General features: G+C 39.7%; 2 long non-coding RNA genes and 2 other non-coding genes across 4 annotated transcripts; 2 read left to right on the top strand and 2 right to left on the bottom strand.

Moving 5' to 3' along the window:
* Nucleotides 1–859: 859 nt before the first annotated feature.
* Nucleotides 860–1,393, bottom strand: LOC115183648 (uncharacterized). The gene is made up of 2 exons (XR_003874040.1): nucleotides 1,344–1,393; nucleotides 860–1,276 (listed from the first exon to the last, which is right to left on the bottom strand). It is a non-coding gene; the product is annotated as an uncharacterized LOC115183648 (long non-coding RNA).
* LOC115183647 (uncharacterized) lies at nucleotides 1,174–2,812 on the top strand. Its single transcript, XR_003874039.1, has 2 exons — nucleotides 1,174–1,266; nucleotides 1,334–2,812. It is a non-coding gene; the product is annotated as an uncharacterized LOC115183647 (long non-coding RNA).
* Nucleotides 2,813–5,534: 2,722 nt separating this feature from the next.
* trnal-cag (transfer RNA leucine (anticodon CAG)) lies at nucleotides 5,535–5,617 on the top strand. The gene has a single exon. It is a non-coding gene; the product is annotated as a tRNA-Leu (tRNA).
* Nucleotides 5,618–6,931: 1,314 nt separating this feature from the next.
* On the bottom strand, nucleotides 6,932–7,014 carry trnal-cag (transfer RNA leucine (anticodon CAG)). Its single transcript has one exon. It is a non-coding gene; the product is annotated as a tRNA-Leu (tRNA).
* Nucleotides 7,015–16,669: the final 9,655 nt, after the last annotated feature.

Here is a 16,669-nt window from a genome sequence, read left to right as displayed (position 1 = left end):
TTATCTTTAAAGTAAGAAGTTATTTCAGAATATTTAGGCAAGTAAGCTGGATAACTCAATAAATATGCTTTGTAGCATACCCATCTGGACTGCTGTCAATGTCGACCCTACTACTGTGTCATGCTGCCTTCAAAATGCTCCTCAGAACTGAGAAATACGAGGTTCCGACTGGGAAGTAAATAGTTGAACGACCCTGCCAAGTCGGTCTTCCAAGTGGAAAAGTCGGAGGTCATTTTGATACCCCGACTTTACGAGTTGTTATGTTTCGTCACTGACCTTTTTCACCTTTTCAATCAAAAGATTAAAAATAAAAATAAAAACATTTTGACATCGTCTAACTCTCTGTATCAATGTGGATAATGCAGGTAGTTTGACAATATTATCAACATTAACGAAAGCTAGTCAACTTTATCATTAGAAATGTTAGCTAGCTCATCTAGCTAGCTAAAATCTCATTGGTTAAAGAATTGTTTCCGAATTCAAAAGCAATTGAACAAAGTAATGTCAGACTTACGACTTTCTAATTGGGAAATGTTTCAGTTCCAACAAGCATTAGCTTCTGACTAGCTCTTAAAGGAGTTATCCTTAGCTTCTGACTAGCTCTTAAAGGAGTTATCCTTAGCTTCTGACTAGCTCTTAAAGGAGTTATCCTTAGCTTCTGACTAACTCTTAAAGGAGTTATCCTTAGCTTCTGACTAGCTCTTAAAGGAGTTATCCTTAGCTTCTGACTAGCTCTTAAAGGAGTTATCCTTAGCTTCTGACTAGCTCTTAAAGGAGTTATCCTTAGCTTCTGACTAACGCTTAAAGGAGTTATCCTTAGCTTCTGACTAGCTCTTAAAGGAGTTATCCTTAGCTTCTGTTTCCTCTTGTGGTTGTACGATAAGTCACAATCAAGGCAGCACACAAAGCAAAGACGAAAACGTTTTTTTCGAACACTCGGACACCTGTTCTTCTTTTGGTTTTGCACTATTGAAGACCCGCCCCATCAGTCCTCCAAAACCAAAACAAAACAACCGTCGGGTCCTCTCTGCTGAGTGGAAATAGAAACTAAAGAGTGTTCCTTTTGAAGTAGAACAAACCTTCTGTCTGCAGTTCCCTGGGTAGAGAGAGCTGCTGAGAGAGGTGGTGGCAGGTCTATAAACCTGAGGTCTGTCTGCAGTTCCCTGGGTAGAGAGAGCTGCTGAGAGAGGTGGTGGCAGGTCTATAAACCTGAGGTCTGTCTGCAGTTCCCTGGGTAGAGAGAGCTGCTGAGAGAGGTGGTGGCAGGTCTATAAACCTGAGGTCTGTCTGCAGTTCCCTGGGTAGAGAGAGCTGCTGAGAGAGGTGGTGGCAGGTCTATAAACCTGGTTCTGTCTAGAGTGTTCCTTTTGAAGTAGAACAAACCTTCCCTGGTTTCCAGATACGTGTAGTGTACCACAAAGCAGGATCGATGAGTTAACCGGCTAACTTGCCTAAATATTCTAAAATAAGATCATTTATTTAAAAAGACAAGGTTGAAATGGGCATAGTCTAACTGAACCAAATAACTAAAAACACATTTTAAAGTTTAGCTTTCTTATTAATAAACCAGAAAATCTATATTTATTTCTGGTTGTTTATTTAAAGTTAGCTGTTGAACTCATTGATCCTGCTTTGTATCCTGCTTTGTATACCTCTCTGGATTAATTGGCCGATCTTTTTGTTGTTGTCATGTCAAACAGAACGATATTTATCTACAAATGAGCAAAGCTAAAACAACAACAACAAAAAGTTTGAAGTTTGAAATCTGAAGAAAAAAAAAAAAAGCAGGTCTTTCTTGTCTGTCTACATTTTACATTTTGGTCATTTAACAGACGCTCTTATCCAGAGCAACTTCCTGTCTATTCCCAACCAGGGATCTATGTCCTAATTCCTTACTAGGCCGGCTACTGCTAAACTACTGTGCTTTCTCTCCCACACTGTCTTGTTCTATGTCTATCTAATACACGTGGCACAAAACACAGAATACTGTATATCTCTAAAAAAAAACTAGCACAGACTAGTGCACCATTTATGGATGTATTCAAACTGCACTTCTACTCAACCGTGGGACAGAATTACATGGAACTGTGAGACTTTCTGATCAAAACAACACATACAGGACCCGGAGTTTTACCTGCACAATATACATTCATAGGGGTTCTATAACCGTTAGAGCTTCTATAACAAGAAACACTCTGGCTCCAGTTATAGCTTATATATATATATATATATATATATATATATATATAACAAGGGCCCCGAGTTGTTCCTTGTTAGTTCACACAATCATGCAGATAAAACTCCTGGCTCCGAGTTAGCAATGAGATCTACGTGCAGGATGTTCAGGAATGCTGGACTAAAAACACAACTAATAGTAGTAGTAGTAGTAGTTGTTGATAGAGTTGTTAGCGTTAGCACACATGGCAAATCAATGATCTTTTAATAACTCCTAGGACCTATACTACTACTACTACTACTACTACTACCCCTGAGATTGGATGCATCCCAAACAGCACCCTATCCCCTATATAGTGTAATACTTTTGCCCAGTTCCCCGTAGGTCTCTGGTGTAAAGTAGTGCACTATCCTAGGGTACAGGGCAGTGTTTTGGGACGTAGACATTGTGAAGTACAATCGCTGGTCTAGAGGTGAATCTTGTGACTTCCTTTGACTTTCCCCTTTCTCTTTTTGTTGTATTTTGCATTTTTAAAAACTGTGTTCGTAAATAGGACTGTTGATTACCATTAATATAACTATTATTATTATTATTACTATTGTTATTATTATAAAAAAAATTACATTTCTTATCGGATTTTGGTATTTTGTCTTTTTTGTGTGAGTTTCTCAATAATATATATATATATATATATCCTGTTAATGTGTCTTTATTTAGACAGACCTGTTTATTAAATGATGAAAAGATGAGGATGAAGCAGTCTGACAATGCAGATGGTTCATTACAGTTTCTGGATCGGGTACAAGCATCTTTTGGAACTGTGGTTAAACCTATAGCAAACCAACCGTGGTCAAATGAACTGGTTAAACCTATAGCAAACCAACCGTGGTCAAATGACCTGGTTAAACCTATAGCAAACCAACCATGGTCAAATGACCTGGTTAAACCTATAGCAAACCAACCGTGGTCAAATGACCTGGTTAAACCTATAGCAAACCAACCATGGTCAAATTAACTGGTTAAACCTATAGCAAACCAACCATGGTCAAATTAACTGGTTAAACCTATAGCAAACCAACCATGGTCAAATTAACTGGTTAAACATATAGCAAACCAACCATGGTCAAATGAACTGGTTAAACGTACCTATAGCAAACCAACCATGGTCAAATGAACTGGTTAAACGTACCTATAGCAAACCAACCATGGTCAAATGAACTGGTTAAACCTATAGCAAACCAACCATGGTCAAATGAACTAGTTAAACCTATAGCAAACCAACCATGGTCAAATGAACTGGTTAAACCTGTAGCAAACCAACCATGGTCAAATGAACTGGTTAAACCTATAGCAAACCAACCATGGTCAAATTAACTGGTTAAACCTATAGCAAACCAACCATGGTCAAATGAACTGGTTAAACCTATAGCAAACCAACCATGGTCAAATGAACTGGTTAAACCTATAGCAAACCAACCATGGTCAAATGAACTGGTTAAACCTATAGCAAACCAACCATGGTCAAATGAACTGGTTAAACCTATAGCAAACCAACCGTGGTCAAATGAACTGGTTAAACCTATAGCAAACCAACCGTGGTCAAATGAACTGGTTAAACCTATAGCAAACCAACCATGGTCAAATTAACTGGTTAAACCTATAGCAAACCAACCATGGTCAAATTAACTGGTTAAACCTATAGCAAACCAACCGTGGTCAACTGAACTGGTTAAACCTATAGCAAACCAACCATGGTCAAATGAACTGGTTAAACATACCTATAGCAAACCAACCATGGTCAAATTAACTGGTTAAACCTATAGCAAACCAACCATGGTCAAATTAACTGGTTAAACCTATAGCAAACCAACCATGGTCAAATGATTAAATAGATTTTCAGAAAGTCAGATAATGTTCTTGCCTTTGTTACCTGGATTGAATATCTTAGATCCATTTTTACTAAACTTGAAATAGCATTGTCATCAATGAATACAAAGTCGAGTGTAAAAGTGTTTTGCTCACAGAATATCAACACGTTGTTTTCATAAGAAGAGAACACGTTACAAATGTGTTCACTGTTTCCGGCAACTGCACAAAATGTTAAATGGCGTTTTCAGTAGTAGAATATAAAGAAAGACGTAAACATAGGAACTGTCTAACTGCTATGACTCTCGACAACATTGCAGAGAAGAAAGTTGAGTTATTTTGTAAGTAACTTTGGGTTACTCCTAAAAGACATCATCTCCAACATTAAAGCTTTGTATTCGGTGTGATTTGAGACTTGGTTCGTATCAGTTGTGTTCCTCCATTGTATTCACCGTTTCTTTATTTCTATTGTGGATTGTGTTTCTGCGTCGGTGGAAAGTTGACGAACCTATGAGCACAACCGGCATCTGGATTATAATGATGGCGATGAATAAATCCGGCACACAATGTGGATATTTTCTATTTTTCCTTTATTGATCAGGAATAATATTTATTTTGATGTGTATTAAATTGTTTGGTGAAATATGCATTTAAAAAAAGGACAGTAATTACCCATAATTCCTGCACCTTTCGATAGTTGTATTTCCAAATTTGATCATCATGATTTAGTTACTGCAAAGACAATCTATTGATCTCAAATCAAATGAAATCTACTTAAAAGACAGACTAACTCTCTGTTTTGTCAGCTTAGACTCAACAAATGTATGTTTGTGTTAATCTTTTTGCAGACGGTCATGTTTTAAAGAATGCACTTGCAAGTCTGACAGTATCATTTGGTTTGGATTGATGTATTTGTTTTGAGAAGGCAGCTACATAAAAATAAATACAAAATAAAGGACTGTTTTGCAAACTGTCAGATAGTTTTGTGTCTTGTGAACACGGTTTCGAAAACTGACAACGTTGTTACAAAAAAATATTGCTTGTATGCGATTGAGAAACTGTAAAAGTGTAAATTGTTGGAGTCGGAATGGATTCTTCACATGAAGTAACCCAGATTGACCACCAGGAGGCAGTAACTCTTCATGGGAAAGTGTTTCACTAACTACCAAAATAATACTGGTCTGTATCTTCATGGTCTCTCCACTGTCCTCATCACGCCTCGTTTATAAATCGTTGGCCAACATGATTTTCACGCAAAAGTTGGGACTTTATGAAAATAAAACTGAACTTGACGTGAGAATGTGCTTTCCTCCCCCTGTACGAACAGTTTCTATTGGTTGAAGTATTGCATTCCCAGAAGGCAACAGTAGCAGGAATATATGATGACACTATTATTCAAAACAATAAAAACAGGTAACTAAATAGAAGATGAAATCATTTGTGTTAGTGTGAAGAGTAAAATATATACTATTTGTATCAGTGTGTTCAGTGTGTCAGGATGGCCGAGCGGTCTAAGGCGCTGCGTTCAGGTCGCAGTCTCCCCTGGAGGCGTGGGTTCGAATCCCACTTCTGACAGTCTTTTTTTTTTGTTGGCCTCCCAAGTGGCGCAGCGGTCTAAGGCAGTGCTAGAGCCGTCACTACAGACTCCCTGGTTTGATTCCAGGCTGTATCACAACCGGCCGTTATTGGGAGTCCCATAGGGTGGCGCACAATTGGCTCAGCGTCGTCCGGGTTTGTTCTTAAGAATTTGTTCTTAACTGACGTGCCTAGTTAAATAAAAATAAAAAGTAAAACATCTCATATAATTAGATATAGTCATCTATATCCTACTATTTATGTCATTTCCATGATAATTTAACTATAAATTCCTCAGCTTTTCTGACTGATGATTTCATACTCGCGAAATAGCCGACAACACGTTAGGCTGGGCAACGTCCCGTCTCATTTCACTGGACCTTCTTCACAGTCAGGAAGTATAGAAACTCAAGTAGTTTCCCTCAATGCAATCCGAACTTTAACGGCAGAACAGACTAGAACAGACTTTTTCCGTTGACGTTTTGTAGGCTACGTCTGAATAAAGCAATGTTACATTTCTCCAGTAGACAATATTTAATGTATCAACATAATACATTATTATACATATCATGACCATTGCACAATAAATTCCTCACCTTTTCTGGCCAAGATGAGTGGATAATCTCGAAGTAGCCATACAACAAATGACCATGCGCATCTCTCAATTAATTGTAGCCTATTAGATCGACTAATACAATGTATAGTTGTTTTGCTCCAGCCTATATGCATCCAACAGGGAGCGCAGTTTATAACATACAGTAGAATTGAACAGGTGAACAGACAGTTGATCTTTTGCGTTGAAGTGTGTAGGTTACCACACTGTAAATAGGACCCTAGTTTTCATGTCTTTTTCCCCGAGTAGACCATGTTTTTCTGAACAGTGCAACATTATAATCTGTTTACAGGTCCACAACAATTCAGAAACGTCACTGCAAAATTAAAAAAACATTCTGCCAAAACCCTCCAAAAGATATTTGACCAGGTTCGCCCATTGATATTTACTTTAGATAATTCCTACAGAAAATAAAGAGCGTTATTGTAAACCATAAAAAAAAGGATGAATTGTTGGGTGTTTTTCATGCGGAGTTATAATGCTCAGTTTAAAGTTTTATAACATTTTTACATTTACATTTTAGTCATTTAGCAGACGCTCTTATCCAGAGCGATTTACAGTAGTGAATGCATACATTTCATAAATTTTTTTATTTTTTATTTTTTTTTGTACTGGACCCCTCCGTGGGAATCGAACCCACAACGCTGGCGTTGCACACAACATTGCTCTACCAACTGAGCCACAGGGAAGGCCAAAAAGACTGTCAGAAGTGGGATTCGAACCCACGCCTCCAGGGGAGACTGCGACCTGAACGCAGCGCCTTAGACCGCTCGGCCATCCTGACACACTACAGGAAACGTGTGCGTAAGGCATACGCAAAAGTTTATAAATCTCAATATTTTGGAAAATGCATCGATTTTTCAGAAATGGTGCAGCCAGATACTGTATTCAGTTTACACAACGGTTATGAATGAGGCACCTGTCAGCAGAACGTTTAAATTCAACAATGTTTTATGTCAATTTATCCCCCAAATCTAAAATATGCCTGCCTAGCATTTTTATACATGACCCTAAGCATTATGGGATGTTAAATGCTTAATTAACTAAGGAACCACACCTATGTGGAAGCATCTGCTTTCAATATACTTTGTAATCCTCATTTACTCAAAATATTTTATATTATTATTTTGTCAGTTACCTGTATTACAGAAAGCCCAGAAGGTCACAGTGAAACAGTGAACAAATTCTTATTTACAATGAGGGCCTAACAAAAGGCAAAAGGCCTCCTGCGCAGACAGGGGGCTGGGATTTTAAAAGAAATATATAGGACAAAACATACATCACGACAAGAGAAACACTACAACACTACATAAAGAGAGACCTAAGACAATAACATAGCATGGTAGCATCACATGACAACACAGCATGGTAGCATCACAACATGACAACAACATGGTAGCAACACAACATGACAACAACATGGTAGCAACACAACATGACAACAACATGGTAGCAACACAACATGACAACAACATGGTAGCAACACAACATGACAACACAACATGACAACAACATGGTAGCAACACAACATGACAACACAACATGACAACAACATGGCAGCAGCACATTGTAGCAGCACATTGTAGCAGCACAAAACATGGTACAAACATTATTGGGCAGAGACAACAGCACAAAGGGCAAGAAGGTAGAGACAACAATACATCACGGGAAGCAGCCACAACTGTCAGTAAGAGTGTCCATGATTGAGTCTGTGAATGAAGAGATGGAGATAAAACTGTCCAGTTTGAGTGTTTGTTGCAGCTCCTTCCAGTCGCTATCTGCAGCGAACTGAAAAGAGGAGCGACCCAGGGATGTGTGCGCTTTGGGGACCTTTAACAGAATGTGACTGGCAGAACGGGTGTTGTATGTGGAGGATGAGGGCTGCAGTAGATATCTCAGATAGGGGGAAGTGAGGCCTAAGAGGGTTTTATAAATAAGCATTAAGCAGTGGGTCTTGTGATGAGTATACAGAGATTATCAGTTTACAGAGGAGTATAGAGTGCAGTGATGTGTCTTTCAGCTTACAGTAAGGTCTGAGTTATGATTCTGCTGGGGCCTTCCCAGGTCAAGCATGATGAATAATGGGGGACCTTTCCCAGGTCAATAAGGATGAATAATGGGGGACCTTCCCAGGTCAATAAGGATGAATAATGGGGGACCTTCCCAGGTCAATAAGGATGAATAATGGGGGACCTTCCCAGGTCAATAAGGATGAATAATGGGGGACCTTCCAAGGTCACTCCTGATAGATGACATGGGTCCTTCCCAGGGCAATCATTATGGATAAAAAAAAATTTGTATTATTTTTTTTTTTCACCTTTATTTATCCAGGTAGGCTAGTTGAGAACAAGTTCTCATTTACAACTGCGACCTGGCCAAGATAAAGCAAAACAGTGCGACACAAACAACAACACAGAGTTACATGGAATAAACAAGCGTACAGTCAATAACACAATAGAAAAAAAGAAAGTCTATATACAGTGTGTGCAAATGGCATGAGGAGGTAAGGCAATAAATAGGCCGTAGTAGCAAAGTAATTACAATTTAGCAGATTAACACTGGAGTGATAGATGAGCAGATGATGATGTGCAAGTAGAGATACTGGTGTGCAAAAGAGCAGCAAAGTAAATAAAAACAATATGGGGATGAGGTAGGTAGATTGGGTGGGCTATTTACAGATGAATGAATGAATATAATAGGGGGCTTTCTCAGGGCAATCATGTCAGATAACGGCCCCCAGTTTGTGTCCGAATGTTTCATCGACACCATTATATAAACTAATGTAAAGTCAGTTATTGTTGGTTGATTTCTAATGAAGTTAGTCAGGTTGTAGTACAACTGTTCTAACACTAGATGGAGACAAATAACCAATTTAAAAACTCCTTATTAATACCTGTACGTTAGCGCATTATACAAGTCTTTAACTTTCTTAATGTCTATATTAATTCATTCAATGTTTTCCCAGTATTGAAAAGCTTATTTTAAAGGGTCGAGGAATGTCTAAATATAAAATGTATTAATATAAAATGTATTGATAAAATAACGGACACAGCCATTGGTGTGCTACTTCCAAGTCAGTTCCACATAACCACAAAATGGTTATTGTGAACCCACTAGACTACCACCACAAACATAAACACTGGGGTTGTTAAAACGATTCAAATAATGAATCAAGTTAATAGCATTACTTAATCGAGATTGATCAACAACAACAAAATAATTTGCTCAAATTTGGCCCTAAATAAATAAAATATTTTTCCATTGATGTTTAAACGGCATTTTCACCATAAACAAAACAAAAGTCACTAACATACAGCTATTAATGATCTCAATGTTTCAGCAGGACTACTCCCTCCTATCAGTGTTTCAGTAGGACTACTCCCTCAAATCAATGTTTCAGTAGGACTATTCCCTCCTATCAGTGTTTCAGTAGACCTACTCCCTCAAATCAATGTTTCAGTAGGACTATTCCCTCCTATCAGTGTTTCAGTAGACCTACTCCCTCATATCAATGTTTCAGTAGACCTACTCCCTCAAATCAATGTTTCAGTAGGACTATTCCCTCCTATCAGTGTTTCAGTAGACCTACTCCCTCATATCAATGTTTCAGTAGACCTACTCCCTCATATCAGTGTTTCAGTAGACCTACTCCCTCATATCAGTGTTTCAGTAGACCTACTCCCTCATATCAATGTTTCAGTAGGACTATTCCCTCCTATCAGTGTTTCAGTAGACCTACTCCCTCATATCAATGTTTCAGTAGACCTACTCCCTCCTATCAGTGTTTCAGTAGACCTACTCCCTCTTATGAATGTTTCAGTAGACCTACTCCCTCATATCAGTGTTTCAGTAGGACTATTCCCTCCTATCAGTGTTTCAGTAGACCTACTCCCTCATATCAGTGTTTCAGTAGACCTACTCCCTCATATCAGTGTTTCAGTAGACCTACTCCCTCATATCAGTGTTTCAGTAGACCTACTCCCTCTTATCAGTGTTTCAGTAGACCTACTCCCTCATATCAGTGTTTCAGTAGACCTACTCCCTCTTATCAATGTTTCAGTAGACCTACTCCCTCTTATCAATGTTTCAGTAGACCTACTCCCTCATATCAATGTTTCAGTAGGACTATTCCCTCCTATCAGTGTTTCAGTAGACCTACTCCCTCATATCAATGTTTCAGTAGACCTACTCCCTCCTATCAGTGTTTCAGTAGACCTACTCCCTCATATCAGTGTTTCAGTAGACCTACTCCCTCATATCAGTGTTTCAGTAGACCTACTCCCTCATATCAGTGTTTCAGTAGACCTACTCCCTCTTATCAGTGTTTCAGTAGACCTACTCCCTCATATCAATGTTTCAGTAGACCTACTCCCTCTTATCAATGTTTCAGTAGACCTACTCCCTCTTATCAATGTTTCAGCAGGACTACTTGAAAAAAGGGAGTAGTCCTACTGAAACATTGATAAGAGGGAGCAACGCCTGATCCTCTTGTTCGACACACAAGAAAACCCTACAAAATTCCACCTTTTGGTTTCCACTGTACCGAACACTTTCTTCACCATTTTGGCAAGATCAAACGAATCTCTCAGGTATATCTTCTTATCCTCAAACCGCACTCCTACTTCAAACTGTGAAGTAGTTGTGCAGTAGGCTTACAAGACGGTTTTGGAGAAACGTGTCATTCAGTACAACCCCGTTCCGCGAAGTAACAAATGTTCAAGCGACCTGAACGCACTTCTTCATTAGACGCTCGTCTTTGCTAGCGCCGTCATATTCGAACTTGGTATCCGCTTCCACGATTCCTTCTCCTACGCCATCGAAATCACATCCGCCATGCAGAAAGCTCCTAGGATGGTTCTAATGATGAACGTAGCCTCTTACAGGATCGGTGGGACCCCCGTGGGACGGTTGAGTTAACGTAGGCTAATGTGATTAGCATAAGGTTGTAAGAAACAAGAACATTTCCCAGGATATAGACATATGTGACCCGATTAAGCAAACTAGGCGTATGTCGCAAGTCACGACTTCACAGGAGAGCCGTTTCAACGTAAAAAATATTTTTTTAATCAAAATTCAGAAATTCCTTCTTGAACATGTGAACTTTCATGTGCCTTAATAACAAACGTGTATGCCATCTGTAAATACCAATAAAATTGATAAATTACGAACCTTGTTGGTTAAGCCACAGAAAAAGTTGGCAACCTTCCCACTAGCCTTGATTGGCTGAGGTGGGCTGGACATGCCGAGAGAGGAGTTCTGATTGGTCTGCCATAGAATGTCGTTAGTCTGTGTTGGTAATCCTGTTGAACGCTGCTTTTAAAAAAAATGTATTGTGTTGTGGAGCTGCATAAGTGTGTCTCTCCACTTTCTGGAGGATCAAGTTTTGAAATCAGTGGAATTAGAGTACGATAGCTAAAGAGATGGAGAAAACACCTGTCTCCGGATTACATCTTCAAACTAAGGGAAACCGTGGCATGGCATTCCTGACAGGGAGACGTGTCCATCATGCACAATGATGTATACAGGTAAGATAGTCTGGTGTTAGCTAGCTACATTTTCAGATGTTACAAGTTTTCTAATTTTGACAGAAAGTGGTTTCATTTCAAGCTAAAGTGTACTTTTAGCTAGCTAACGTTAGCTGGCTGGCTCCCGAGCTGATGTTATAATTTGTTTCCCAGGGCCGTTTTCTGTTCTAGTTAGCTAGCATTGAACATGGTTGGTTAGCTCCCAGAACCGTGGCATTGTTGGCACTGTTCATTGTTGTTTAACTAGCTAACGTTATGTGATGTGTGTGAAGTTACACTTTGTTTACCTAGCAAGGTACGTTGTTTACCTAGCTAGCTAGCTAGCTATATGTCTTAAGCTAAAGTGTATTGTTAGCTAGCTAACGTTAGCTGGCTGGCTCCCTAGCTGACGTTATTATTTGTTTCCCAGAGCCGTTTGCTGTTCTAGTTAAAGCCTAATGTTAGCTAGCTAACATTGAACATGGTTGGTTAGCTCCCAGCACTGTGGCATTGCAATTGTTGGCACTGTTAATTGTTTGACTGGCTGGCTCGTTAGCTAATGTTACGTGACGTGTGTACAACACCCGTTGAATATGGCCGGTGTCAGTAAACGTCTGCAAAAAAAGCGTAATGAAATTGTTGCCAGCAGAGCTGGTTAGGCTGTTTTCATGCTATCCAGAGGTAAACAAATCATCGGCCAGAGCGTCAAGTCTGCACTTCGAGAGCGAAACGAAGACAGGTGGGGCTAAAGCTTAGGGGGAGGGTGTGAACAATGCTGAATGTGGTGTAGACAAAAAATATCTCTTCACTAGATACCAAAATATTCAACGGCGATTTTATCAAAAAGTGAGTTTACAAGTTGAGCAACTTTCAAAGCAGAATTACTTTCCCAATGTCCTTCAAATGCAGTGTATGATATATCATTTTGAGTCTCTACTTTTATCTAATGTAAAAAAACACCATTTCAAATTTTGCTACATAAGATCGAATCCAGGTGATGAGTCACATATCTGATATTGGCAGAAAGCTTAAATTCTTGTTAATCTAACTTTACTGTCCAATTTCCGCTACAAGTCCATGGTGCTCCGCTACAAGTCCATGGTGCTTGCCTACGGAGCTGTGAGGGGAACGGCACCTCCGTACCTTCAGGCTCTGATCAGGCCCTACACCCAAACAAGGGCACTGCGTTCATCCACCTCTGGCCTGCTCGCCTCCCTACCTCTGAGGAAGCACAGTTCCCGCTCAGCCCAGTCCAAACTGTTCGCTGCTCTGGCACCCCAATGGTGGAACAAGCTCCCTCACGACGCCAGGACAGTGGAGTCAATCACCACCTTCCGGAGACACCTGAAACCCCACCTCTTTAAGGAATACCTGGGATAGGATAAAGTAATCCTTCTAACCCCCCCCCCCCCCCCCCAAAAAGATTTAGATGCACTATTGTAAAATGGTTGTTCCACTGGATATCATAAGGTGAATGCACCAATTTGTAAGTCGCTCTGGATAAGAGCGTCTGCTAAATGACTTAAATGTAATGTAAATGTTTACAGTAGCTATTACAGCGAAAAAATACCATGCTATTGTTTGAGGAGAGTGCTCAATTATGAACTTAAAAATGTATTATTAAACCAATTAAGCACATTTGGGCAGTCTTGATACAAAAACAATTAACATAAATGCAATGGTTCATTTGATCAGTCTACAACTTTGCACGTACACTGCTGCCATCTAAATTGGGGCCTGGGCTGCAATAATACATTATGGTCTTTCTCTTGCATTTCAAAGATGATGGTAAAAATATATATATTAATTTGTATTAACTTTTACCAGATTTAATGTGTTATATTCTCCTACATTCAATTCACATTTCCACAAACTTCAAAGTGTTTCCTTTCAAATGGTACCAAGAATATGCAAATCCTTGCTTCAGGTCCTGAGCTACAGACAGTTAGATTTCGGTATGTCATTTTAGGCGAATTATTTTTAAAAATGGGCGGATCCTTAAGAAGGCCCAGTCTAGTCAAAAAACGTGAGGTTGGAATAAAACAATGCAATTGTGATCATGCCCTTTTTAGTGTAAGAAGTGTTTGAAAATACCAACATTTCAGCCTGTTTTGATGGGGTGGAGTTTTGGCCTGCCTGGTGACATCACCATAATAGACCAATAAGAAAAAGAGTTCCAACCTCTCTGCCAATAACAGTTAGTTCCGTTTTCCCCTCCCCACTCAGACCACTCCCAGAGAGAGTTGCTCTTTGCTACGAAGCTATTTGTGTTTTTTTTCTTTCTTTACCATTTTTTTATTTAAAAACAATCACAGTAATACCGATAAATTATTTGATATTGAGATAAAAAGGTTTGCATTGGAACTTTTTATATGCTGACTGTTTAATCACTGGCTTGCCTGGGGTTTAACCTTTATGTAAAGCTTTTTCATCAAACTGTCCTCATTCTCAAACAATTGCTTTCATGTTTGGTGAAGGGAGAGAGAGAGAGAGATTACATTTAACCAATTACATTTTGGATGGCAAAGTAAACGCTCAGTTTGGAATAATGGAATAACCACGTGAACGTAAATTGATTTGAGATGTGCGTAGCCGAGTTGAGCAAGCGAGAGAGGGTCGTCACTAGTTACCACAGCCATAAAGTCATAAAACGCGACCATGTCTACAATTTATCTTCTTCAAATGTGATTTTAAATCTAACCACACCGCAAACCTTATGCATAACACTAAATTAAGACCAAAAAGCTCATGTTTGTTTTCATACATTTTTACGAAATAGCCCATTTTGACTTTGTAGCTGTGGTAACTAGTGGAAACCGAGAGCGCAAAAACAAACGGAGAGAGAGAGAGAGAGAGACAGAGACAGAGACAGAGACAGAGAGAGAGAGAGAGAGAGAGAGAGAGAGAGAGAGAGAGACAGAGAGGGACCATAGTTGGGAGAGCATCTATTTGTCCTCCGAGGAATGCCTGACATCTTCGAGGCGATGGGGACTGTTCTCTGGATTATTCTCTGCATGGATCATACTACGGGTTATTTCACTCTGTCGGTATCGGTATGATTAACGTAAAGTTGGATTACGGGACTATGGAGAGGAGGAAGAGCCTGTTTACCTGGCTGGTACTCTTCACGGTGCAGTTCAACCGGAGTTCACAGCAAGTACTCAGAATAGGTATATGCAATGGGCGGCATAGCCTAATACTTAATCGTCTATATAATATTTGGTTTTATATACCTCATTTTAACTATCTGCAATAGTAGTATCTGTCCACTAGCCTAGTATCCACTTCTATGGTTGGTACAGTATATTGTATATGTCTGTGTCAATGTGTTAATCTACAGTATACTGTCTGTGTCAATGTGTTAATCTACAGTATACTGTCTGTGTCAATGTGTTAATCTACAGTATACTGTCTGTGTCAATGTGTTAATCTACAGTATACTGTCTGTGTCAATGTGTTAATCTACAGTATACTGTCTGTGTCAATGTGTTAATCTACAGTATACTGTCTGTGTCAATGTGTTAATCTACAGTATACTGTACATGTTGGTATAGTCCATTGGTCACCAACCTTTTCTGACTGTGCCAAGATCACTTTCTGAGTCCAAATACAAACCCGAGATCTACCGCTCCGATGTTTTTCTAATGTGACTTTAAAATGTAAGTCTATGTAACATTAACCCAATTAATAACAGTTCTGTGGTAAGGAGGTTTATGCAGTAGGCTATAGTCCCAATACATTTACACTGCATATAGGCTATGCCTGAATTGCCAATGTTGTTCTTCTCAGACCATTTTGTGTGTGTGTGTGTATATATGTATATATATATATATAAAGCACACACAGTGCATTCAGAAAGTATTCTTTATTACAGCCTATATTACATTCTAAAATGTATTAAAAAAAGAAACTTCTCATTAATCTACACACGATACCTCATAATGACAAAGCAAAAACAGGTTTTGAGAAATTTTTGCTAATTTATAAAAATTGAGCTGAAATATTACATTTAAATAACTATTCAGACCGTTTATTCAGTACTTTGTTGAAGCACCTTTGTCAGCGATTACAGCCTCGAGTCTTCTTGGGTATGATGCTACAAGCTTGGCACACCTGTATTTGGGGAGTTTCTCCCATTCATCTCTGCAGATCCTCTCAAGCTCTGTCAGTTTGGATGGGGAGCGTCGCTGCACAGCTATTTTCAGGTCTCTCCAGAGATGTTCGATCAGGTTCAAGTCCGGGCTCTGGCTGGGCCAATCAAGGACATTCAGAGACTTGTCCCAAAGCCACTCCTGTGTTGTCTTGGCTGTGTGCTTAGGTTTGTTGTCCTGTTGGAAGGTGAACCTTCGTCCCAGTCTGAGGTCCGGAGCACTCTGGAGCAGGTTTTCATCAAGGATCTCTGTACTTTTCTCTTTTCATCTTTCCCTCGATCCTGACTAGTCTCCCAGACCCTGCCGCTGAAAAACATCCCTACAGCATGATGTTGCCACCACCATGCTTCACCGTAGGGATGGTGCCAGGTTTCCTCCAGACATGACGCTTGGCATTCAGGCCAAAGAATTCAATCTTGGTTTCATCAGACCAGAGAATCTTGTTTCTCATGGTCTGAGTCCTTTAGGTGCCTTTTGGCAAACTCCAAGCAGGCTGTCATATGCCTTTTACTGAGGAGTGGCTTCAGTCTGGCCACTCTACCATAAAGGCCTGATTGGTGGAGTGCTGCAGAGATGGTTGTCCTTCTGGAACGTTCTCCCATCTCCACAGAGGAACTCTGGAGCTCTGTCTGAGTGACCATCGGGCACTTCGTCACCTTCCTGACCAAGGCCCTTCTCCCTCGATTGCTTAGTTTGGCCAGGCGGCCAGCTCTAGGAAGAGTCTTGTTGGTTCCAAACTTCTTTCATTTAAGAATAATAGAGGCCCCTGTGTTCTTGGGGACCT

This window comes from Salmo trutta, unplaced genomic scaffold, assembly GCF_901001165.1.
Source record: "Salmo trutta unplaced genomic scaffold, fSalTru1.1, whole genome shotgun sequence".
NCBI lineage: Eukaryota > Metazoa > Chordata > Actinopteri > Salmoniformes > Salmonidae > Salmo > Salmo trutta.
The sequence above is the reverse complement of the archived record's forward strand: the minus strand, read 5'-3'. Positions and strand labels throughout refer to the sequence as shown.